The 27,634-nt window shown below is 36.0% G+C and overlaps 1 pseudogene; it reads left to right on the top strand.

Moving 5' to 3' along the window:
- LOC122135015 lies at positions 1-26,254 on the top strand (annotated as a pseudogene).
- The last annotated feature ends 1,380 nt before the right edge of the window (positions 26,255-27,634 follow it).

Here is a 27,634-nt window from a genome sequence, read left to right as displayed (position 1 = left end):
ATGGAGACACTGAAGAGGGACTTCAGGAGCCTGATCGAGACGGTGCTCAGCACAATGCCTGCGGCGACGATCATCGTGTCCGGACCACTGCCCACCTATCGACGTGGACACAAAAGGTTCAGTAGACTTTTTGCTCTAAATGAATGGTTATTGTCATGGTGTAAAGAACAGAAACTGTTCTTTGTTAATAATTGGAATCTTTTCTGGGTGCGTTCTAGGCTTATTCGCGCTGATGGCCTGCACCCCAGCAGAGTTGGAGCGGAACACCTCTCGGACAACATCTCCAGGACTCTACGGATTCTTCCGTTAGAGAAAACCGTACTGTGCCATGGTACAACAATAATACCCACTCTCTCAAGGAAGAAACTCGTAGTCTTGAGCGCAAATGTAGAAAAAATAACTTGGAAGTTTTTAGAATTGAGTGGAAAAACAGTATGTCTAGCTATAAACCCACATAGCAATTTTTCTCTGGCCCAGCTCCGGCCCACACAACCAACTTTTGCTTGGCCCACATACCGCAATGAATGACAGTCCTAGTGTGGACCAGGTCTGGATTCCAGACAAGGGCCAAACATGGGCCATAACTGGCCCAAGTCTCAGCCAAGTTAATTACCCATAACTGGCCCTGAATTGGGCCAGATCAAGATGTAACATTGGAACCAAAACATAACCTTAAGTAAACCATATCAACACCAGTCTTTAACCAGAAAGCCCAAAACTGAGCCACACCGGAGCCTGACACACGGGTGAACTAAACCTGGCAGCCACGATATGGGCCACAGATGGGCCTTGACAGATCCATATCTCAGCCACCTGTATGACCATAGCTGGCCCTATTCTGGGCCAATACGCTGGACCAGATGAGTTCCACATGCCAGCCTCAACACCACCATAACCAAGCCACATACACAACAAGACAGTATTCGGAAAAAATATTTAATTGTGTTAAACATCAAAGCATTGGCATCTGACATTTTTCAGTTGTACTAACAACTCCTCTCTAAAATGACACTCCTCTGTCAGTTCAGTAAAAAATAAATAAAAACAAAAATAAAACAAGAGCCGTTTTTTGGTTCATGATGTTTCACTTTAAATGTAACTTGATCATCCATGTTTCTGGTCATCAAGTTTCATTGCTTTGCCTAATGCTTGAACGTCCATGTTTCTGGTCACGAACAAGATTTACTCACTTAAACATTCATGTTTATGGTCAGGAACAAGATTCACTTAACATATAACACTAGAACATCATGTTTTTTTTTTTGTTATAGTTTAGTTTCACTTAAAATTGATTGTACGTGTTTGTTTTTGGTTAGGAGTAGGTATCTTTATATGACTCTGAAACAGTCATGATTCTGTCACTGAACAAGTTGAACTCTGGACAGAGCTTTTGAACATCTATGCCTAAAGCCTGTTAACCAGTCATATTGTCCTCATGTACTTTGCTCTTCATCCTTTTTTTTTCTGCCACCATCTCTGTCTGGGGCCAGATACAGCCATCTTTTAACGGTGGAATCAATGTCTTTCTCTGTGGCCTCAGATGTTAGACATTTACGCCTCACTTACTATAGTTGAAAGATAATTTTACAAATCCCAGGAACACACTACTGCTTTCTCTTGTAGTATACAGGTCCTTCTCAAAAAATTAGCATATTGTGAAAAAGTTCATTATTTTCCATAATGTAATGATAAAAATTAAACTTTCATATATTTTAGATTCATTGCACACCAACTGAAATATTTCAGGTCGTTTATTGTTTTAATACTGATAATTTTGGCCTACAGCTCATGAAAACCCAAAATTCCTATCTCAAAAAAATAGCATATTTCATCGACCCAATAAAAGAAAAGTGTTTTAATACAAAAAAACGTCAAACCTTCAAATAATTATGTTCAGTTATGCACTCAATACTTGGTCGGGAATTCTTTTGCAGAAAGGACTGCTTCAATGCGGCGTGGCATGGAGGCAATCAGCCTGTGGCACTGCTGAGGTGTTATGGCAGGCCCAGGATGCTTCGATAGCGGCCTTAAGCTCATCCAGAGTGTTGGGTCTTGCGTCTCTCAACCTTTCTCTTCACAATATCCCACAGATTTCTCTGTGGGGTTCAGGTCAGGGAGAGTTGGCAGGCCAATTGAGCACAGTAATAACATGGTCAGTAAACCATTTACCAGTGGGTTTTTGGCACTGTGAGCAGGTGCCAGGTCGTGCTGAAAAAACGAAATCTTCATCTCCATAAAGCTTTTTCAGCAGATGGAAGCATGAAGTGCTCCAAAATCTCCTGATAGCTAGCTGCATTGACCCTGCCTTGAAAAAAACACAGTGGACCAACACCAGCAGCTTGCATGGCACCCCAGACCATCACTGACTGTGGGGTACTTGACACGGGACTTCAGGCATTTTGGCATTTCCTTCTCCCCAGTCTTCCTCCAGACTCTGGCACCTTGATTTCGATAATGACATGCAAAATTTGCTTTCATCGAAAATCCGAGTACTTTGGACCACGGAGCAACAGTCCAGTGCTGCTTCTCTGTAGCCCAGGTCAGGCGCTTCTGCCGCTGTTTCTGGTTCAAAAGCACATGCCTGTGCACGGTGGCTCTGGATGTTTCTACTCCAGACTCAGTCCACTGCTTCCGCAGATCCCCCAAGGTCTGGAATCGGTCCTTCTCCACAATCTTCCTCAGGGTCCGGTCACCTCTTCTCGTTGTGCAGCGTTTTTTGCTACACTTTTTCCTTCCCACAGACTTCCCACTGAGGTGCCTTGATACAGCACTCTGGGAACAGCCTGTTCGTTCAGAAATTTCTTTCTGTGTCTTACCCTCTCGCTTGAGGGTGTCAGGTCGGCAGTCTTACCCATGATTGCGGTTTTGAGTAATGAACCAGGCTGGGAGTTTTTAAAAGCCTCAGGAATCTTTTGCAGGTGTTTAGAGTTAATTAGTTGATTCAGATGATTAGGTTAATAGCTCGTTTAGAGAACCTTTTCATGATATGGCAAATTTTTTGAGAGAATTTTGGGTTTTCATGAGCTGCATGCCAAAATCATCAGTTTTAAAACAATAAAAAGACCTGAAATATTTCAGTTTGGTGGTGCAATGAATCTAAAATATATGAAAGTTTAATTTTTATCATTACATTATGGAAAATAATGAACTTTTACACAATATGCTAATTTTTTGAGAAGGACCTGTAGTTGTTTTCCCATTGTATTTTTTTTTAAGTTTCAGCTTAAAATGACTTCATTAAATATGTAATATAAATCAGTTGTACTTGGGATGTTGTTTATTTTTACTTTTTTTAATTCAGTGTATGTTTTTGTTATGCAAACTTGAGCTTGTATTAAGGCATACACATAAAATGTTCTCTCCCTCCTTCACTTTCTTAATCTCTAATATAGTGCATTCACGCTCAACCAAGCTGGTTCCAGATTTGTTTTTTCCATTCATGCTTTAAGCATTTAAGTAAAGAGAGAGGGAGAGAGAAAAAACCTTTGTGAGGTCAATCTCCACACTGAACTTTGATTTGAAGGAAAAACTTTTTTTGAAAACTGGACAAAAAGACAAAAGGTACAAGACTGTGTACTTAAAAGCTTTAAAAAAAGAACTGCAATCCCATGAAGCACTACACAATCAAATTAAAAACAGAATAACAGTGTAGTTTTTCCAAAAAGTATTCCACTTTCAAACTATTATTTAAAATAATAATAATAATAATAATAATAATAATAATAATAATAATAATAATAAAGCAAGCTGATCTCTTAGGCAGAATCGAGTATAATTGATTAACAAACTTGAAGCTCACATAAAGTCTGTCTTTACAGGTTTACAAAATGGTGTTAAAATTTAATTTCCATTTTAGACTGGAATTTTTACTTCCGGAACCTGACTGTTCTTCATCTGCTCTCTCCTTTTCCTCTGCCCTTCTCTTCACCCCTCCTCTTCCCATTTCCTCTCTTTGTCCTCCCATGTTCTCTTCTTCTTCTCAACTAAAAACTTGAAAATGTATTAAAATAACTTTTGATATTAAAAGTATAAATGACAATATATATTTGTAAGGATCCACCCACCAGGCCCAAAAGGAATCCAGTGGCCTGGTCGAAGGTTTAATGCATATTTGGTCTTTTACTTGCGCTTCTAAATTTTTCAGGATTTATTTTCAGATTTAGTCTAGCTCCACGTTCAATCTGACTCCAATTTCAAGTGATCATTTAATTTAGGCAATATTTCTAATTAAAAACTGATCACAAATATCGATTGTATGTTAATTTATATATTTGATTATTCTGGAAATCCGATACTTTCATATTCATATTCTTTATTCGTTCATTAAGGACCTAACATTGCTCAGAAATTCACTCTGTGAACAGTGAACGCACAAACTTGCCAGTTCTGTAACTTACTCAGAGAATACATGGTGATTATAATACTTTTAAGTGTGGCACCTTGCTAGCAAATAACAAAAATTTTATTTTTTTTCTATAATCATGAAAACTGTAACTTATTAAGCCAGTGATGAACAAAAGTCAAAAGATCCCTAATGGAGAGCCCCCTGCCCCGCTCACAGGTACTTAAGTATGACCTGCCCTGGACACAGATTTGCGGAAATGTTAGACTACACAGTAATCTACTCAAAAAAAAAAAAGATTTCTGAAGAGATCAGGACAGGTCAGGTAAAGTTGTATCATGCCAATCGCATAATGAAACAATTAGAAGCCAATTTAGAAAGGATAATGCAATTGTGAATAGGGTTTGGAATCGTTAGAAATTTTCTGGTTCCGCCTAACGGTTCCGGTTCCATTAAAATCATTAATCAACTATTAAAAAATTGTGGTAAGGAAAAATGCTCAATACTCAATTACTCAATGCTCAATACTGTTTATTACTTATTGTCAACTTAATTCAAAGGTTGGCAATGTCAAAATTCAACACATATTACAGTATACGGATCTTCATAAGTAGGGTTGTTTATTGTTAGAAATTTTCCAGTTCCGATTATGGTTCCACTTAAATGAACTTTTATAAAGTGCTACCACCAGACCCGGAGATCGGCTGAATGGATTCGAAAACGGTTTTTGTAAAATCAAACTTTTTAACTCTAGGGGAGGTTGGCCAAACAATGACCCTATTTTCAAAAATAGTGGAATGTTCCTTTAAAGATGGGTGAAGGGACAGATGAGCAAATGGTCTTTCTCCCAGATCTTCCCGTCAGATTAGAAAGTTTATTGTTTTGTTGGATGTCATGCGTGTTGCAAGAGTTCCTGAGTTTTGGATTCACAAGGAATTGATTTCATAAGGAAATAATTGCACTCCTTATATATTAGAAATAAATGGCAATTTACCAATCACAACATCTCGTATCTGTAGGCGTAGGAAGCTAATCTTTCCATTCAATCCTCTCATGTTAACTCACCAATGAGTTGGTAAACAGACCATGCATGATTCTCCAAACAGACTCCTGCATGTCCGCCCCACAATAAGTGGCCAGTGTGGTTAACCTTTGAACTCATTTATGTAATTAGTTTTAAGCAGTGCGTCTTAATATTTAGAACTTCAATCACTAAATACTAAGATTATTATAGATGAAATTGGTCAAAAAATTCTCTCTTTAAAAAAAAAAAAACTATTGTGTGCACTTAAGAAACTTATTGTGTGCTTCCAAGAAACCGTTTAGGTGCTCACACAATACAATTTCTGGCTAATCTACTGTAAACCACTTCCTTTGTGCGTCACTGCCATTTTACTGTGGGAAAAAGGAGAGCAGAGATGCAAGTTAATTAAGGAAGATGGCTTTCATTAAGGCCCCAGTGTACTCATGGATACGTTTTTTGTTTGTTCAGTGTCAAAAAGAATTTTGAAATGTGCGATCAGCGGTATCCACCTTATTTTTCACCTTAAAACACTTTCACCTTATGCTGAAAACTTTGAACTGTTATAATCTTATTATGATGTCATTATCAATCACAAACACACAAGTTGGAAAGAAAATATTTTTAGCTTATACAGCATTTGAACAAGCTGGACCTCAAAACATGTTGCGTTTATTTATATACATAGGCCTACATAATAGAAAGTTTAAAGGCCAGCAGTTTTACAGTATTAAAAATTAAAAACTGTGTAAGCGTTTCATTTCATCAGAAGTACAAGTCTAAAGCCCTCAAAAACAGATTTCTCCAGCAGATGTGTCAGTCTGACCTCATTGGGCTGAACAAAAGATGAGCATTGCCATAGATGACTTAAGCGTCATGTTATGTAAAGGGGAAGCTCATGAGTCAGCCAATGATAAACAATATGTAGCTATGTTCAGGCTACATATCCAACAAAATCCAAATCTGCACTTTTCACTGTACCAATCTTTTCTTTTTTTCTTTTATGAACCATTAACCCTATACATTTTATAAACATGCAGAACAATGCAAACGGGGCCGTGCTGTGTGCCCCATACAACATTTTGTCATAGTTTTGCAAACAATATGATTACAACAGTGTGATCAGAACATCCAGTGTTCATTATTGTGTGGGCTTTCATGGCTTTGCTTAAACAGTTAGGCCACCAAAAAATAAAATGTTTATTTTAGTTTATGAAGTTGTAAAAAAATATGTGAGAGCCATGTGGGTTGCTTTAATGATGGATGGAGGATTCACTTTTTTGGGCTTCAACTAACCAAACTCCATATTGACCACAACTTGCCAGTCGCCACAATTATAAAGACTGGAAGAGGCAGAACATTTTTATATAACTCCAATTGTGTTCATCTGAAAGGTGAAAAAAATAAATACACCGAGAATTTTGATTTCTGTGTGAACTATCCCTTAAAGCTAATGAGAGAGAGAAAAAAAAAAACTTATTTGGAAAATAAAAGACAGCCAACTAGGATTTAATGGTATAAAAAGAAATGCTCACATATAGGGTTGCCACCCGTCCCTTAAAATACGGAATCGTCCCGTATTTAAAGGTAAAATGATGCGTCCCGTATCAAATCAATACGGGACGCGATTTGTCCCGTATTTTACAAATGCCAACATATAGTTGAATAAACAAAAAAGTATATTGCACTGTTCATAATACTAATAGCAGTTATAATTAAATCAATTTCATACGAGGTATTAGAGAAGCTCATTTGCGCGATTCCATTTTGGCATCTTGTTTTCATGGAGACGGGGAGTCTTCCAGAAACGCGCGCAGTTTTAAAGCCCTTTCATGCGCTAAACCACCGCGTTTTTTTAAAACATCTAGAGCTCACTCACATCCGCCCTTTGAACACAAGACTCTCCAGACGTAGGGATGAATAGGAAAGTTATCAGTGTGTCTATCCTGTAACTAAACGTGCAGTAACTGAACGTGCAGTTTGCAGAGAAGCATTTCAGTTGTTCACGTTGGACTGTCTGACTTAAAGGGATAGTTCACCCAAAAATGAAAATTTTGTCATCGTTTACACACCCACAAGTTGTTCCAAACCTTAATAATTTCTTTCTTCTGTTGAACATAAAAGAAGATACTTTGAAGAATGTGGGTAACCAAAGTAGGGTTGCCACCTTCAGAGAGGCAAAATAAGGGACACCCATTCTCGACACCCCCCCCCCCCCCCCCCATACTCATGCATTCTTATTCTTCAAACTTCCAACAGAACATATAAATATTGTTATTTTAAATTTGATTATTTATAATTATTAATTATTGTTAGTCTTTTTTTTGACAGTTCTGCAGCTGCTACCTGGATGGGATAATTTTTATTATTATTATTATTCATTTGCTCAAATTAGGGCTACATTTATTCGTCCCATTTTTATCAAAATACTAAATAGTAATTTGTAAAAAATGTATATGACATTTTGTATATATTTATGATTAATATAAATTATAAATTAATAAATAGGGTCTAACATTAATTAGAATATATTAATTTATCTAGTTTAGTTTAGTTTATTTGTTTAGCACATGTTTAGTACAAGTACAAAACTATGCAAGGAGGGAACGAAGCCACTCTAGGCTTGTACAGAGTTCCACTCCTGCTCATATTAACTCATGAGACATGCAGACTAAACACTCAAAAACAAAAAAAAACAAAATAAGCAAAAAAAAAAAACAACAACAACAAAAGACAATTCAAAACAACAGTTCATAACGTGAAAAAATGATCAATCTAGATAAAATACAAAAAGAGCAAGCTTTTACCTAGAAAGGACTACAAGTAAGGACATCAAGCTAGCAATAGAAGTCTCTTCAGATGCTTTTTGAAAACCGAATAAGAGGACATTGATCGCAACGATGGGCTTAAATCACTCCAGAGCTTAGGACCTCTAAAGGAAATATTAAATTGAAGTCTTGTAGTTCGTGTGTAGGGTAAAAGAAAAGTATTATTGCTATGTCTAGTTTGAAATGAGTGTACATGTGAGATAGGGATAAACAAACTCTGAAAGGAGTCTGGTAAATCTTGTTTTCTATATATAAACTTATGCATAAATAGACATATAATATAGAGTTAAAAAAGCTGAGGAATGAACTAAAGGACAAACCCTCCTCAATATACCCAACATTTTAGCTGACCTCTTAGATACGAAGTTGATATGATTAGACCATCCAAGACCACTATCTATACTGACTCCCAAAAACTTGGTATGCTGAACCAATTCAATTTGAGTGTTCTATTAATAAAGATTTTAGATAATTCTATAGGATAATGTTTTGTTAATATTACAAAAATCATAAAGTTGCATTTTTTTATATTAAGAGTAAGTTTATTCCATTGAAACCATTCCACAATGGAAGATAGTTCCTCGTTGACCGGTTTTGATTAAGATATTAAAGTCTTGGTGAGAAGCTACAAGATTTGTATCATCTGCAAATAGTATTGGAAGGAGTTTAGTACAAATCGTGGCCCATATCATTAATATAAATTAAAAATAGAAGAGGCCCCAAAATTGATCCTTGAGGGACCCCAATCATAATTGGTGACTTCATGGAGGTATAGCCTTCCAGGTATACATATTGCTCTCTGTTAGCTAAGTAGCTTCTAAACCATCTCAAGGCAACATCCTCCACTCCGTATCTACTAAGTTTAGCAATCAAAATACTGTGACTGACCATATCGAATGCCTTACTCAGGTCCAGGAAGACTCCAAGAGCAAATTTTTTATTGTCAAGAGCTGAAGAAATATAATTCACAAGTTGAATGAGGGCATGCTCAGTAGAGTGTCGCTTCCGAAAACCATATTGATGTTTGTATAAAATATTATTAACATCCAGATGATTAAATAATCTAGAAAAGACAAGGCTTTCCAAGATTTTCGATATACACGGGAGAATTGATATTGGCCTATAATTACCAAATTCCTTGGAGTCACCGGTCTTAAAAATTGGTATAACCCTAGCAACTTTCAAATCCGAGGGACAATTCCAGTTTTCAAAGACAGTGAGAGAAAATGAGTGAGAGGTTCAATAATATAATCAATTGTCTCTTTAATAAGAAGACTTTTAATGCCATCATGAGCATGGGCTGCATTTTTAAGTGATAAAATAATATTACGAACTTCTTGAACAGTTGGTGGGTCAAAATTAAGGAATGGAGGATACTGTCCTTTAATTAAAGAACAGGGATGTACAGTATATCCGAGCCATTAATATTAGATGCTAGTTCAGAACCAACCGATATAAAAAAATTCATTAAAGCCATTAGCAATATCAACAGGGTTGGAGAGAACCCCCTTCTTACTGTTCATTACTACAGGGGCAGTAAATGGGGATTTAGTACGGTTCAGTAAGTGATTAATGAGGTGCCATGTTGTCTTAATGTTTTTAGAAGCTTGAGCAAATTGATTTGAATAATATGCTTTCTTTGCTTTTCTTACTAAAGATGTGAAGTGGTTTTTACATTTCTTATAATTTTCAGTATTAATAGAAGAAGGATTAAAAATAGACCTCCTATAAAGTTTATTTTTTTTCAGAGAAAGCTTTTTTAGTTCATCAGATATCCACGGCTTCCCCTTAGAATATTTATTTCTGGATTTTATACTCATCAGTGGAAATGATAAATCTAAGGCCTTATTAAAAAACTTTAAGAATAAACTATATGCACTATTAACGTCTTGTGACACAAATATCTCATCCCATATGATATTGCCAATGGCAGACTTAAAATGATCAATGTTGTTTCTAGAGAATTTACGATATGTATTTGGCCCATTTTTAGGATAACTAGACATTAATTGTCTGGATTGGATAAACTGAAAGACAGGAAAGTGGTCAGAGACATCACACATCAGGAGGCCTGAAGTGACCTCAAAATTATAAGAATTAAACAAAATATTATCAATCAGAGTAGCAGATGAGGAAGTGATTCTAGATGGTTTTGTAATAAGAGGGAAAAAAAATAAAAGAATGGATTGCATTTAAAAAATCAACTGTTTGTGATAAATCACATTTAAGTAAATTAATATTATAGTCACCAAGTAAAAAACATAATTTGCTTTCTTTGGATATTAACTCAAGTGTTGATTGAAGTGCATCAATTAATGTATTATGGTCTGAATCTGGTGGTCTATAGATGCATCCGATCAGAATACTCTTACCACTGAATTGCTGACAAGATGGAATTTCAATAAATATAGACTCTGTATTAGTGGTGTCTAATTCTGCACTAAGATCATCTCTAGTACCAGCATCAAAGGAATTCAAAACATATAAAGAAACACCCCCTCCTCTTTTGTTTTTTCTACAAGAATGAAATGATACATAATTAGGTAGGGGGAATAAAGAAAATACATCATCAGTCAGCCAAGTCTCAGAAAAGGCCAAGACTGAAAAGGAAAAACTTAAGGTAGACAGAAAAGTTCTCAATTCGTCATGATTTTTAGACATACTATGAATATTCCAATGTAAAGTAGAGAAAAGATTTTTTGGAAATTTTATGGTTTGATACAATGAGTTTACTTGCCCTTCAGAGTAATAGTTACAAGACAGTTTTAATGAGTTTAAATTAGGTTGATTTACATCAGGATTAAAGAAACTATCATAGATGCCACAACTGTCCATGTTCTGCTCTAACGGATTGAAAATAGAAGAATTATCTTCAAAGATGGTCAAGTCAATAGAAGCCATAGAAATTAAACTAGCAAGAGAATCGACACAGACTCACGTGAATATAACTGGCTGTCCCCTGGTTCAGTTGGCCTCCTACTTCAAAAGAACTAATAACTAAAGTTAACTGAATATTCCATCTGTCCCAGAGAATTGGATAATCATCGTCCACAATCAACGACACACACACACAAAAAAAAATAATAATAACGTAGTAGGTCCACACATCCACAATCATATTGTGAATTCATTTCTCATATTTTGATTCTTCAATTTATTTTTGTCATCAGTGGTTCTATTTTTTCTTTTGGTTTTGCTTCAATCTGCTTTTTATTTTTATTTTGTTGTTCCAGTGGATAGTATCTTTGATCTTTTTAGCCTTTTTCAGTTGCCGCGCAGCATAAGCAATATTCCCGTTCTTCCTCGTTAGATGTTCATTCACAAACACTCCCGTACCTTTTAACTTGAACCCTTGTTGTAACAAGGCGATCTTGTCCTTTCTGTTGATAAGACGGATTATGATTGCCGGTGGGGTAGATCTATTTTTGTTATTCCGAGGGAGTGTAAAACAGGCAGAGATCTGATTTCTTTGAATGTGAATATCCTTACTACCGAAGAATTGGATAACCTGGACTTCCAGGGTCTCCGTTTCAGCAGTTGTGTCATCAGCATTGTTTTCCGCAGCGACACTGGAATAGGCACGGTGTCGTGTTTTCAATCCAGAGATAATCAGATCATCCATACGGTAATATTGCTCTACATCATCCAGTCTCTTTTCCATTTCTTTGATCTGATCGTCTTTCTTCTTTAATTTCATTTTATAACCGCTCACCTGAGTTTGTAGTAAATTCACCTGTTTCGTGAGCTGCAGGATCTCCATTTGTTGCGTTGCTATTTTGCCGACATCTAGTTGGATTGAGGCCAGAATCTTTTTAATGTCTTCCATATTGACGATAATCGTAAGCTTTGTCGTTATTGTAATACTAAACTGGCACTTCGATCACTTTCGCTTGGTTTCTCTGGAGGATCAAATACCCAGCAGAGAAAATGCTGCAGTCAGCTCGACCATGAGTTGGACAAAAGGGCACACAGCGGTGGTGTTGCAGGCCATCTTGTATCTTCTAATAATGTCTAAAAATATAAAAATTATGTCTACCATGCTCTAATAATGTATGGAATATTATATTAACAGACTATCCCAATTTTAATAAAACAATAGGGCTATACCTTGAAGCACATGTGTCTGTCACTTTAAATGTATGGTTCACCAAAAATAAAAATTATATAAATCATAATTTAGCCCAGGCTGTTCTAAACCTGCTTAAAGTTCTTTCTTCTGTTGAACATAAAAGAAGATACCTTTGAAGAATGTGGGTAACCTAAACAGCTTCTGGTCCTCAGTAACTTCAAGAAAAAATTAATAAAAAATAAAATCAAATACTAACAGAGTCCTTGGGGACCCAGAAACTCTTTGGTTCCCACATTCTTCAAAGTATCTTCTTTTATGTTTTCAACAGAAGAAAGAAATTATTAGGGTTTGGAACCAACTTGTGGGTGTGTAAACGATGACAAAATTTTCATTTTTTGGGTGAACTATCCCTTTAAGTCAGACAGTCCAACGTGAACGACCTGAAATGCTTCTCTGCAAACTGCACGTTCATCATTAGTTACAGGATAGACACACTGATAGACTTCGCCTATTCATCCCTACGTCTGAGAAAGCAGTTGTGTTCAAAGGGCGGATGTGAGTAAGCTCCTAGATGTTTTAAACCGCGGTGGTTTAGCGCATGAAAGGGCTTCTTTAACATGCGCGCGTTCTGGAGACTGCCGTCTCCATGAAAACAAGATGCCAAAATGGAATCCAAATGAGCTTCTCTAATACCTCGTATGGAAATTGATTTAATTATAACTGCTATAAGTATTATAAACAGTGCAATATACTTTTTTGTTTATTCATCTATATGTTGGCATTTGTAAAATACGGGACAAATCGCGTCCCGTATTGATTTGATACGGGACGCATCATTTTACCTTTAAATACGGGACGATTCCGTATTTTAAGGGACGGGTGGCAACCCTACAAGTGTTACTACATCCTTCTAAAGGAATTACTAATTACTTGGATCAGTATTCTAAATTGAAGATCATGGTAACCCACTAGTAATTACTCAAGTGTTACTACATCCGTCTGGAGATATTATCTAAAATTATACTATTTAAAAATTCACCAAAAACCTCAAAAGCGCGAAACGACTTTACTGTTTGGTTGCACATGATATATTTTTTATCATGACTAAAATTGCTGTAAACATTAGGCTGTAACAAACAACTATTATAAACAGATATTCCCTTTATAATTATGTATTATGTGTCTGGTACCATTTTTATTTATTTTAACAGCTGCACATAAACATCAAACCATTTGATGTCTGAACTGGGAGAAGAAGGAAAGAACAAATTTTGGGTTCTAGCATATTTAATCTCTGTAATGCCTTTTAATGTCTTTCAGAAGACGACCTAGAGGACCCTCTTTGTGCTGTGTCCCAGCCAGTAAGTCCACTCAAAATAAACACAAATGTTCTTTAAGAAGCTTCTCTGTCCTATTTCCTCTCAGTCGCCAAATTTGGCTTTTGTAGGTTAACCAGGCTCTTTCAATATTTTTGTGTATGTTCTCCATGGTTTGGATCAACAAAGTATCTGCTGTGGTTTACTGAGTAGTGACTGTAACCACGATTTCGATAGAAAGCTCTGTAGGATCTCCACTCATCGCTTAATATGGTTGACCCTTGGCGAACATGTCGTCTAATTATGGGAAGCAGATGATCTCTGGAGCGCCTCTCTACAAGCCGCAAAACTGTCCGTCTTCTTTGTCCCTTTATGGCCAGCATGCCAAAGACCCACTTCTTTCTCTTCCACGTCTGTCCAGCTCTTCCTTGTCCATACTACAATTACAAAAACAATTTCAATAACTTGCCTTTCAATGTACACTTACTGAAAGAAGTAATAGTCTATGTAAAAACAATGTAGTTATCTAATGTTAACAAATGAAACAGTTTTGTAAAGTGTTGTCGTAATGCCTTTATTCTGTATTGGTGGCACTAAAGGTCAGAGTGTTTGTTTCCCCAAAAGCATTCATTAGCAACATGGGTTATACGTTTCATTACTAACAGTTGAAAGTAATTGGTGTTTCCCAAAAACCCCAGTTTCTGAAGAATTTGTGTGGTTGTAATAACAGCTTTAAACCTGTGCTTAGAATTTATGGTAACACTTTCTATTTTATTCTTAAGGTATTATAATGAATGAATTATGCGCTATAAAAAACCTTATAATATGTTGTATCATCTCATAAATAATCATAAGAACAGTTTTAATGTATTATAATACTTACTTATTTGTGGTTAAGATTTAAGAGTATGATGATTTATAACACAACACACAATGAAACATGTTGCATCCTCTTAAAGGGTTAGTTCACCCAAAAATGAAAATTAGCCAATAAATTTACATGCACCTTCAAGTCATCCCTAGGTGTATATGACTTTCTTCTTTCAGACAATACAGTTATATAAAAAAATGGGTCTTTGATCTTTCAAGCTATTTAATGCCACTCAGTGGGTGTTGCATGCATCCGTCCAAAAGCAGTTAAATAAAAAGCGCCCATCCATAAAAAAAAGTGTCTCACATGGCTCCAGGGGGTGAACAAAGGCCTTCTGTAGTGAATCCATGCGTTTTTGTAAGAAAACCATCCATATTCAAAACATAATAATCACTTTAATGTAGCTTGTGCTCACTGTTGTACACAGAAGCAGAGCCGGGCGGATGAAGCATGAGGTCAGCGTTGATCTCTTCCCTGCGCTTCTGTGTACGTCACTTCTGAGTGGTGCATGTGCAGCGCTGACCTCCCTACTTCATCCTCCCGGAGCTGCTTCTGTGTACAACAGTGAGCACAAGTTACATTAAAGTGATTGTTACATTTTGAATATGAATGTTTTCTTTGAAAAACACATCGATTCACTACAGAAGGCATTTGTTCACCCCCCCAGAGTCGTGTGAGACACTTTTTTTTATGGATGGGCACATTTTATTTAAACTCCCTTTGGGCGGATGCTGAGTGGCATTAAACAAATTTTCATTTTTGGGTGAACTAACCCTTTAATTTTCAATGGATTATATTTCCCATATCTTGCCATTGTTTAAAATTTGCACAATAATTTAGTACATCTAACATTTACTGTAAAATGACACCAACAAGTACATTTTACTGTAAAATGACAAAGTCTTCATGAAAATATCCAAAAAGTGTGATCTTATTATTTATAAGTGGTCTAACTTCACTTTACTTGAAAGCAGAAAAGATCAGGTATAAATAATAACAACACAAAACACACAACAATAATAGTAATAATAATAATAATGATAATATAAGTAGGCCTATTCTTTCTCAAACCTCCATAAGATCAGATATCAGATCAGATAAATGTGCAATGTCACATTTGCTTTGAACTATTTTAATTGTAACATCAGTATGAGATTATTTTAATGGTATCCTTTAGACAACTGTTGATACGTAACTTTGAAACTACATGTCAGCTAGCAGTAATTGGAGTATAAATTGTATGCTTGTATAACTGTCTGGTAAATATCTGCTAACACTTTATTTTGATGGTTCCTCAACAGACATTCTACTAATTATAAGCAACTTTGCAAGTATGTCAACTTGTCTTGTTGTGTTTTTGGCTGCCAGAATAGAAGGAACAGCACTTTTGGTTCAAAACTAAAGTTTCACCGGATCCCGGCCGACATTCCTTCACAGAAATCAAGAAGGGACAATTGTGGTTGAATGCAATACGGCGTACAGACTAGATAGAGAACGATCATAAAATAATGCTCGTGTTTGCAGTGCACACTTCATAATTAGGTAAAATAATCTATGCATATGTACTGGTGTGGTTGGTTTTATCTAGACAAAATCAGCAAGTTTATGTTTTATAGGTGAAAAGTCGCCAACCTTCAGCGCACTAGCTTGCTTAAATGTTAAACAAACCTACAGCGATAGATGTGTGTGCCATCCTTTGAATGGTCTCTTAAAATAATCCACATTGCTAATCATAGTTAGCCCAGCGATAGGTTACATTAGACAATAAGCCTTGACAAAATGCCCCAAAACCAACCGAAAGTAAATCATATGTTGTCTAGGAAATATCCAAAACTGGGTAAAATGTTTGTCCAATGAGAACAAGATACAAGAACTACACCAGGCTTCAGCTAAAAATAAATAAATTAGTGTATGTAATGTTATCCACTCGTCAGTTATTTTGGTCAGATAACCAGTTTGGTCAGTGGAACTGAGTGATCAACTGAATTAATTGATAAATGTTATGCTAAACTCCCACTTTTTTTATTAGTATTATATTTTTTTTTTTTTTTGTCACGCGTCCCGCATGAGTCAGTGACTGTACATATTTGGACAGTTCCGAACCTTCTTCTGCATCCATGTTTAATAAATCCCTCCAAAAACGTGCTAGCTAGTTTACGGCTTGTCAACATTGCGTCCGCGCATCTTTTTGCCTCCAGCTAAGCCCCGTCCACCCGGAGACGTTGCAATGTTTACAAACTTTTAAGGGGTCTATTAGAATACAGTCAGAATGACTATATAATTTAAATAACGAAAGAAAAAATCCCTGTGTGAGTTTTTATGTATTTAAGTAATTTCACACAAGAATCAGCACGTGACGGTGATCGCAAAATTAATTAAATTAATTTTATACAGCAGTTCAACAGAAAATAAGTTAATTGAGTGAGTTACATTTAGACACATTTTGTCTTTTTTCTGTTTTACAAATGAAATGGTTTCAAACAAAGCCAGAGCAGAGCTGATGTGCATCTCAAAAGCAACACTGCAGTGTTTCGTTTCTGAATTAATCTGTTTTTGAACGAATTGAGTGAGCCAAATATGATCCATTCCTAAAAACAGTAAACTTGATTTGATCCTAATTGAATTTTAAATTTTTTTTTGATGTTTTGATTGAATGATTCATTGATTATCATTATTTGTTCATTTTGTTAGTGTTGTAGAGTGAAATTGAAGATTTGATGGTTAGATCGGTAATTTTAACATGAGCCGAATTCCACAGAAAGGCAGTATGTTGTAAATCAACTCCTAGCACCACAATCAATCTGATAACCAACCAACTCTTTCAGAGAACGCTTTCAAACATTAAACTTCCATGGAACAATTAAGTGAAATTTCATTCGAAGAAGGATGATTGTCTACTTTGGTGGTCGAAAAGGGTTTGTACTCGATCAGCAAGTGGTACAGTCTAAACCTTACAACAGTTGAAAGCCCCTGAGATTAAACCAGATCGTTTGGATTGACTGTCCCCCACCTAGGCGTCAAAACTATCTGTATAATTCTCTCAAGTGAGTACCTTTAACCCCTCTGGTCTCTCTACATCAGGACATATCCTTTACTCCCTCACAATGGGCCACAAGAGAATTGCCTTCTCATCGCCTATATCACCAAAATAGACACTCAAAAACTGCCTGCTAAATGGCATATCCAAGTCCTACTTGCTCACTCCTATCTACACGTGTATCCCCCCCCGACAGTTTGTCTTGTTTGTTTGCTGTGTTTGTCTGCTTCTTCTGCCTTTGTTTCCTCCAGCGATCGACGATGTCTTCAGCTAAACACCCTCGCGATCGAAGGGGGGTATGTAGCGTGAACCAGACAAATTAAAGATTCGATCGGGAGCCTGTTTGAAACATGAGCCGAATTCCACAGAAAGGCAGTATGTTGTAAATCAACTCCCAGCACCACAATCTGATAACCAACCAACTCTTTCAGAGAACAGCTTTCAACATTAACACCATTGGAACAATTATTGACAATTTTCAATTCGAAGAAGAGATTGTCTAATTTGGGGCAAGTAATCGGAAGAAAGGGACAGTCTAAACTCTCACATGTAAAGCCATGAGATTAAACAAGATCGTTGGATTGACTTCCCCCCACCTAGCAAAACCAGACTGAAATTCCTAAGGAGACCTGTTAACCCCTCTGGTCTCCACAGGACATATCCTTACTCCCCAGAAGGCACAGAGAATGCCTTCCAATGCATATATGCACCAAAATGAACTCAAAAAAGACTTCTAAATGGATATCAGTCCATTGCACAAACTCCATATCATACCTGTAACCCCCACATTTGATTTTAACATTGTTTCCTAATCATTTATTGTGTATGTCTTTTTGTAAAAACTCTTGAATAGCTTAAGGGATCATATTCATGTTTAGTATGTGTGTGTTCGAATATTCTTGCTTGAAACGTTTCCGACCATCAGTTATTTGTCAAATGTATCATATTCTTGTTATAGGAATCATGTCCAAATTATACCCTGCAAGAGCGGGAAAATTCGGACCACGAGCTTGATAAGATAACATATGATTTATGAATGGGTGGGACAAACATCGCAACACCACGAGAAAAGACCAATATCTAATTGGTCAAGACAACATTTGAGGTGTGGCCAAAAGGCCAGTTTAAATACTCAGGACACCATCAATATTTTTAGTATAATTTTAGCTTTTAGCTTTTGTCAAGCTTTTGCTATCAGTCATGCCGGCATTTTAGCTTTGCTTGTATTTTTAAGCTTTTAGTCATGCTTTTAGCTTTGAGCTTTCGTTTAGCTTTTGCTATCAGTCATGCCGGCTTTTAGCTTTAGCTTTTAGTCATGCTTTGTCATCACTTTTAGCGTTCTTCGAGCGCCGTTCCAGCGTGCTTCGGCCTGCACGCCTGCTGCTACTTAGCCACGATGAGAAGAAAGAGAAACACCACCTAGTTTCGTCAAACTTTACTTCTTTTCTTTTCCGTTTGAGAGTTCGTGTTCTGAGTTAAGTTTTGTAACGCCGTGTCTCCGAGTCTGACCTCGCGTGCCCGTCTGAAACTACGAACCAGCCCACAACTCCGCATCTTCAGCCAACGCCCAACACGGGGCTTCCCAAGACGTCACTTTCAACGACTACTGAACTTCCAGCCAATCAGCAACCTCGGGAAACCCCCTTTTCAGCGACAACACCAAGGGAACCCCGTTAAACAGGCAACGCAAGTAACCTCCCAGACTCACATCTGTACTGGTGTTATCTAATATAATTTTAACCTCATTGAGGAACTCAGTGCGAGGGTTAATTAAGTGATTAAATGGTTGTTCATGTCTATGCAATTTCACGTATTGCTGTAAACTTGGGATTTCACATTTTCATCCTCTTAAACTCACTCTTTCCTAACGTCTATCCTCCTGCAACTTGTGTGAATGTGTGAGTGCGTGTGCTTATGTGTTAGATTAGTTTATATGTCTTAGATTTATCTAATAAAGGCTTATTTATATTGAAAAGAGAAATATCTTGTGTTTTGTGCTCACAAGTTAATGTCTTAAACTGCCGATCTTGTTACTGTGCTAATTAAAAGTGTTTTCACTATACTTTGGATATTAATATCCAAGTGCAGATTTGATATTATACGGCTCGTTCAGTGAATCGCTGGCCGTCTCAGTGATCAGCCGTGAAACAGTGATTCTGTTCAAATTCCCTTTAAAATCTTAAATGATTCCCTTTGAGCTAAATTGACCTGTTTCCCTTACACTCTGTAGTTATTCGGTGAGCTTGGGACGCTTAGGCTAATGAATAAAATTAACAATGAAATATTGAAATATACTTGATCTGTGACAAAGTTTAAGCTATTAAGCATAGACCTATATTGTAGTTTCAGTATATATATATAGTATATGTATATATAGATGGATGGAGGGTTACAGTGCAACAGTGTTTTTAAATTTTTTTTTTATATTCCAACAAGAGCATCAGCAACAGCACCAACTCAACATGTGTCCCTTCAAAAAATGAAGGAGGAAAATGCTTTTTTAAAAGCTAAAATTAAATTCTTAGAGGACAAATGCAAGGACATCGAAAGTGAGAGAGATTTCCTGCGTAGCAGTCTGACCAATGGTAAATTGTTTTATCTCTAAAATCAACTAAACTTTACAACCAGTTATATGTTTTACTTGGTAATGTGTACTATAAATAGATATTAATTCACTTTTTACTGTGAAAAATGTACATAGTCCACATTATAGCATATCCTGGCATAAGATGGAGCAGGTTACTGTAGTCTGAGGCCTATCTGTTGTTGTTGTTGTTGTTTTAAATTATATTTTGTGGTGTTCTTTAACAAAGGTAGCAGAATATCAACATTTAACAATAGCATTAGACTGGAGGTTGGCAAATATGGAAAAAATTAAATGTGAATGTAAATATGATTTGGTTTGTATTCCTCATCAGCCTTGTCAGCAAAGGAAGACAGCACCGAGACTCAAACCTGCAACCTTCTGGTTACAAGTCCAAATCTCTAACCGTTAGGCCACAGCTGCCTCTATATGATACACGTGTTTGCGTTTTTATGTACATGTTTTTTGCCGTTTGGTTGTAGTTTGCATACAAAACTTATTTTCTGATTATATATAGTGCATGAAATTTAAACGTAATAGGACATAGGTTAATGTACTGCTAGCAATTTGTCCTGCATTAGTTATTGTTTAGTTTTGCGTGAATTATGAAACTTTCTCATTAGTTCTCTGGGAACAATAAAAAAATAGTAGTTATTGACTAGTTAATAGTAAACTACTAGTGTCATCTGTGTGCTATTACTTACTAATTTGTTAATCAGAGTTTCTTGTTAGTTAACAGTAGTTACTAGATTGTTAATATAGCGTTACTCATTTGTTCCTTTGTAGTTATTGATTAATGACGGAACAGTATTCTAAAGTGTTACCAACTAATTAATTTTACTTGGCTGGAACAGCAGCTATGCTAATTATGTCTCTATTTGTTTCTCTGTTTTGCCACAGGATTTACATCCCGTGGTAACTAGGATTTACACAAGCTCCAGTCTGGATCCAGAACACCTGAGAAGAGATGATGCCAACCCCTCAGAGGACCTCAGATGATGCTAACCCAGAGACAACATACAGAACTACCACATTTTGCTATAAGTTTGATTGCATAATTGCTGTTAATAGTGTTAATCATCTATTTGTTTACGTCTTTTATTGATTTTTACGAATATTTCTGCCGTATACACATAAACTGACAGTCACCACTGATAAGCTAATACTAAATATTGTAGAAACTTAATTTTGTGTAAAGATGCTTTGCAATGATTTGTATCGGAAAAAGTGCTATACAAATAAACTTGAATTGAATTGAATTTTTGCCTGATGGTCTAGATTTCTGTTGGGATCATGATCAAGACCAAGAATGGCTTAAAGCCCATGAGAGGAAAAAATCTACCTCTACATGTTGACTCCCAGTGGTCATCTGAGAAACTTTTGGAAGCTGCTGTGAAAAAAACTAAAAAACTAAAATATGGAAGTTACCAGTATGGACATGGAAGATGGAGAAAATGCGTTGCTTTATCCAGATAGCTCCCAGATAAAAAAAATAAATAAAAAATCCCTGGGACTGACAAATTTTACTATTGGACAGTACAAAGAGGCCATTGGAAAGGCATATCAAAGGATCACACTGTACATCTGTACACTTGAGGATTTGTTGTCAAACAGTAAGAATTGAAATAGTTTGTTTTTTATATAATTTATGTGCATTTAAACTAAGTACTTTAAGTGCTATGTGGGATTCCAACTAGTTACTGCCTACATATTTAACAATACTGGACATGTAATTGGAAATAGAGATTGATCACAAAGTCTTTTGTGAGGTCAAGAAGATGACTCAGTTTCAGAAAATGATGATGAAGTTGTTGTTAGGGCGCAACCCAATATGTCCCCTGTTTCTGACACAGTGGTAGGTACATCTCAGGAATTTAGGTGTAAAGCATGTCTGTGCTTACAGTACAACTAGAATGCAGTAAAATCTCCTGTACATGCCAACCATTAGAAATAGAAAAGCATATACAGCGTTGAAGCTATGAATGAGTTTAGAGTTAGAGAGAGTATCATAAAAATTCCACCACCCACCCTCCCTTCCACCCTTTGGACACCAATTCCTGTACAGCCCCCACCCGTCTGTGGCCATCTGTTAATTTATGACTGTTTGGGAAAGATTTTTTGTGTGTGTGTGGGCAGGGTGGGGGGATGGGGGGATAGAAACAATGCAATGACCCTTTTTTCCATAAAAGAGTAAAAACGGGTCAAGGTATGTATTTAAGAGTTGTTAAAACAATTTAAAAACTAGTCAGAGTTTGTTACAAATTAAATAAAAAGAAAAGTAGGTTACTGATTATCTATCTAAAACAAACAAAACAAAAAAGTATCAGATACGTTCGTTAAACAGTACGTGAGAGTCAAAATCTTGTAACATTACAATTTAAAAACTATTTAGAGTTTGTTACCAGTTAGAAAAGAAAAGAAAAATAAAGAGGTTTGCAGTTTTTGTATCTTACCCTGATCTAAAACAAAAAAGTGTCCTTCCAGATACGTTTGTTAAACAGCACGTGGCCGTCAAAATCTTGTAACATTACAATTTACTGTAAAAACTATTAAGAGTTTGTTACCAGTTAGAAAATAAAAGAAAAAATCTTGACTTACCATATTTTAAAACAAAAAAGTATCCTTCCAGATACAATTTTTAAAAGTTAGAATTTGTTACCAGTTAGAAAAGAAAAGAATAAATGTTGACTTATCTTACTTCGATCTAAACAAAAAAGTGTCAGAAGTGAAAGTTAAGCAAACGGTAATTTTTCAATGTTACAAATCAGGAAAGTTAGCGTTTTGCCAAGCCGATAGAAAAACTATACAAGTTTTCTTCTAAACAATTACCTCTAATCCAGAGAAGAAAAAAAAATGTTGTTTGTTTTGATTTATTTTAGTTTATTCAGTTACTCACACGTAATTTAGTAGCCTAATTCCTTTAATCAGTCTTTTATTTTTGTCAATCTTAACTTCTTACATGGTATATTAGTTAAAACATATGTCAAAACTCAGAATGCTTACATCTGGTCCCACTCAAACCACACCCACTAACCGCCCCTAACACATCCCTAACATCAGAGGCTGCAAAGATAGATTTAAATGTATGTTAAAAGAATTAAACAAAGTAATGTTTTTAATAACTCAACATCATTTCTTAATTGATGAAAACATTCTACCTGTTTTTAACATTAGACCTGCATTTTTTACTTTAAAAAAAGGTTACACAAGTTTTCTTCTAAACAATTACCTCTAAGCCACAGGAAAAATTTAGTTTGTTTTGTTTTATTTTATTTTAATTAGTTACACTTAATTTGGTAGCCTAAATCCTTTAATCTGTCTTTTATTTTGTCAATATTAACTTCTGGCATGCTATATCAGTTAAAACATACGTATAGGCATAATATATATATATGTTAAAGACCATATCTAAGTTAAATATTTCATCTCAAAACACTTGAAGTGCATAAAGTAGTAAGAATAAAGAAAAATCAACATTACAAAAAATATATTAAAGAAAATATTAAAGGCTGTGTTCCCCTCCATTTTCTTGTTACTGATTTCTTCTGAGCACGATTCTGACATCCCTCCCCCTCTCTGCCGGAAAAACTTGAAGAATCACAAATGTATATATGTGGCAGGTTTAATAGGAAAAAAAATAAACGTTTAAAAAAAAAGGAAATTTAGGAGAATCAGTGAATTGTGAACAACTTATTACCACTGTTTAAATAATATGTAATCATGTAATCCATAAAAAAGTAACTGTAGTCTGATTACGAGTATTTTAAAAAGTAGTTTACTCTAATTACAAGTACTTGAGTTTTGGAATCTGATTATGTAATCCAGATTACATGTAATCCATTACTACCCAGCTCTGGCCATACGTATGTTTTCATATCTTACAAATCAGACACTGCCAACACAAACAGAACAAAACAAGCATGTGAAACATTTTCTTAACTTTATTCTTCAAAATAAAGTTATTATTTAGGTTGTTTTTTTAAAAATGGTAATTCATCAATTTTCCATTTTTTAAAATTATAGTCATCATGGGTGTATGAAAGTATGCAATGATAGTTTTCTTGGTTGTGTGAATGCAAATATATGCAATAATAATATACAATTAATTTATCAAGATGTGTGTTTTATAGCGTTTATTATGATGTACAATAAACACCATATACTATAGTTCAATATTTTTGTTCCACTATCCCACATGATTTAATGAACTGTTTATTTCTTCTCTAGTTGTGTCTGGTGCAGACGGTGTCTCAGTGTCAGTGATGGAGGGAGATTCAGTCACTCTACACACTGATGTTAAAACAAACCAACAAGAAAAGATTCATTGGTATTTTAATGTCACTCGCATCGCTCAAATCACTGGAGATCAGAGTTATATCTGTACAGATGTTCAGTGTAATGAAGGTACTGAGAGATTCAGAGACAGACTGACGCTGGATCATCAGACTGGATCTCTGACCATCATGAACATCAGAACCACAGACTCTGGACTTTATACACTTATGATCATCAGCAGCAACAGTGATAGTGAAAAGATCTTCAATGTTACTGTCATTGGTGAGTCATGCAGGTTATGTTTCATATCACTGAATTTCTCAAGATCCAGGTATTTAGTCAACAGTAATATTAAATATGAATTAATGAATATTTAAGTAATCAAAATAGTTTAATAGCAACATTTCTTCACACAAGAATCATAAATGGCTGAAAGTATATGAACATTTTTACTATACTTTTTTTTTTTTTTTTACTATATAATAAAAAAAATATATTTTTACTATATACTTTACTAATGCTGATAATTGTTTATTATTAATTGCCCAAATATATGTTGGCAATGCTAGTATTTACTCAATGTAATTCATTAAATAAATACCTGCAACCAAGACAGATGTAAACTGCTGTTAAGAATATGAGAATATTATATTTGTTAGTTAAATGAAAACCAAGTTTCACTCCATCTAGAGCGGTTCAGTCCGACCATCGTGAAGGTGTCATATTCAAGTTCGGATTGCTTGCAAGTGAGCTGGAGTCCAGTCCAGCCTGAGCAGGTCCAGCAGTACCATGTGGAGTATGGAGAGATTCCCAGCGGTCTGGTCTGGAATTTGATCCTGCCTTCCAATCATAGCTCCGCCCTCCTCACCCTGCTCCACCCAGACATGTCCATCTGAGCCTGTACACCAGAAGGTACTTCACCTGTTTGAAGACCACACATGTCCTCTATATGCTGAATATTATTGCTGAATTGTATGTTTTAGCACTCCCGGCGCTAACTGACCTGCAGTTGACCGCAGTGGGGAGGGGATTGGTGCAGGTTGAGTGGCAAGGACAGGGGGCGGGGCCTCTGGGCTACTGGGTGAGTTGGAAGAATGAAGATCAGCCTTTCTCGTCATCCTCATTTTCCTCAATGTACCTGCCGCCAAATTCACTGTCTACAGAGCTGCCTGGTAGCCGTGTGTGTGTGTCGCCAGTGTATCACAGTGCATTCGGGGAGGGGCTCTGCTGCACTACACGCACATAAACTGGAGCTGGTTAAATCAAATCAAATCAAATCAAACTGCAGTGTACTGAACAGAGCAGCATGCAGTGAAACTGTTTGGCTTTTGTCTGTGTTTTCTCACCGCATCATTAGCATGAGTGCAGTGTAAATAAAGCATGAAACTTTTTTCTCCAAATATTCTTTATTTATCTAATACATGTCATGTGCTCATATTTTTGTGGTATTAAAGAGCAAGCACTGTACAGTGCAACACTACCTGGCTACACTGCAAACTTAGAAATCGGTTTCTCTGACCACTGCACGGGGAAAAACTCACTGTTCTTATGCATCTGAAACTGGTTACCAAAAAATAGTTCAAATAAATAAAATGTAAGAAGACAGCCATCAGTGCTGAGAAAATAGAACGAGGTCAAAACATCAGTCATCGGTCATATGAGGGACGTGCCTAACAGTGGTGCTCACACATTCACAGTGTACTGTGTAAGTCAGATGTGTGTGTTGCCAGTCATATTGATTGCTGTGTTATTATAACTGTGATGTTCTGATGTGTGTCTACCACCTAGTGACCCTAAAACACATTATCAACTGAATATTACCACAGGCTTGATTTAATTGTACTTAAGCAGATGTAAAAGACTGAACTGCAATATGTCACCTTCACATTCACTTTCAGTTTCAATAAAACATAAAGGTATCAAACCATTTGATGAGTGTTTGTTTCAACGTTCATATTCCTTCTGTTTCACATCTCTGAATGAAATTATCTTTTTAAGGACGCGAAAAAAATATTTACAATGGTAATCATAGTTTACTTTTCTTCAGGTCAATGATAAAAAGAAGAAGCTCAGAGTTCCTTTTATCCCATTTTTGTATTTCATGTAAAATACTACTATACTATTACTAATAATAATAAAGTAAAAATGTAAAAGAAAATGAAGAAGAGAAATGAGGAGAGTTGGAATGGTTGCCACACTTTAGTTTCAGAGGTAAGGTAATCTCACTAACTCAGTTAAGGCTAAAAGAAGAGGAATCTTTTAACTATACGCACATCATAAACCCGTAATTTTAGGCAAGCACCAGATATGGGTGTCATGTCACTGAAATGGTATTTAAAGTGATGATCATTTTGAAAACCAATCGCTGCTTCATTGTGAAGAAACTCAGTGCCTGGTACCTGGAGCATTTTAGGTCTTTTCTGTTAGAAAGCAGTGGGGAATTGATTCTTGTTCATCACCATAGCCTTCAAGATCATTATCCATTGTCGTCCTATATTGTGGAGGGAAAGCACATGGTTACACTGAAAAGACACATTTGGTGCAGTTTATCATAGCAGTATAGGCTCGGTCAACTCTCGATTTCAGTTTAGATCGATAAACATTTTATAGTCTCTTGGTTGGAAGACCTAAGAAACCTTCCAGGGCTGTGAGCAGCTAATAAATCAGACAGATATACAGGAGTTAACCCATTCAGGGCTTTCAAAACGACCAGCAGTACTTTAAGATCAATTCTATAACAAATTGCGAGCCAGTGCAAAAATATTTATACTGGGGTAATTTGCTCTCATTTATGCACAACAGTAAGGAGACTAGCAGCAGCATTTTGTACAATTTGAAGTCGTTTAAGAGATGCTTGATTAATACCCATATAAAGGGAATTACAGTAATGGAGTCTTGTTGAAATTAAAGCATGAATGACCCTTTCAGAGTCCTTAAAAGAAAGAAATGGTTTCACTTTAGCTAATCTCTGAGATTAAAAAAATATATATTTTGACTACTGTACTTATCTGTTTGTCAAATTTTAGAGCACTATCAAAATAGACCCCCAAATTCTTTACTACTGGTTTCAGTGAAAGAACAGAAAATGTCTCACAGAAAGACAAATGTCCAAGATTTAAGCCAGGGAAGCTAGCAACTTCTGATGATTCAAACATTATAATCTCAGTTTTGCCTTCATTAAGGTGAAGAAAATGTAAGGACAACCAGGCCTTAACATCAGCCAGACACGCCAGCAGAGCATCCAAACCCTTGTTATTAGATTCCAGGGGCAGATAGATTTGGGTATCATCT

This window comes from Cyprinus carpio, chromosome A22 (genome assembly GCF_018340385.1).
Source record: "Cyprinus carpio isolate SPL01 chromosome A22, ASM1834038v1, whole genome shotgun sequence".
Taxonomy (NCBI): domain Eukaryota; kingdom Metazoa; phylum Chordata; class Actinopteri; order Cypriniformes; family Cyprinidae; genus Cyprinus; species Cyprinus carpio.
Note: the sequence above shows the minus strand (reverse complement) of the source record. Positions and strands in the feature narration are given on the sequence as shown.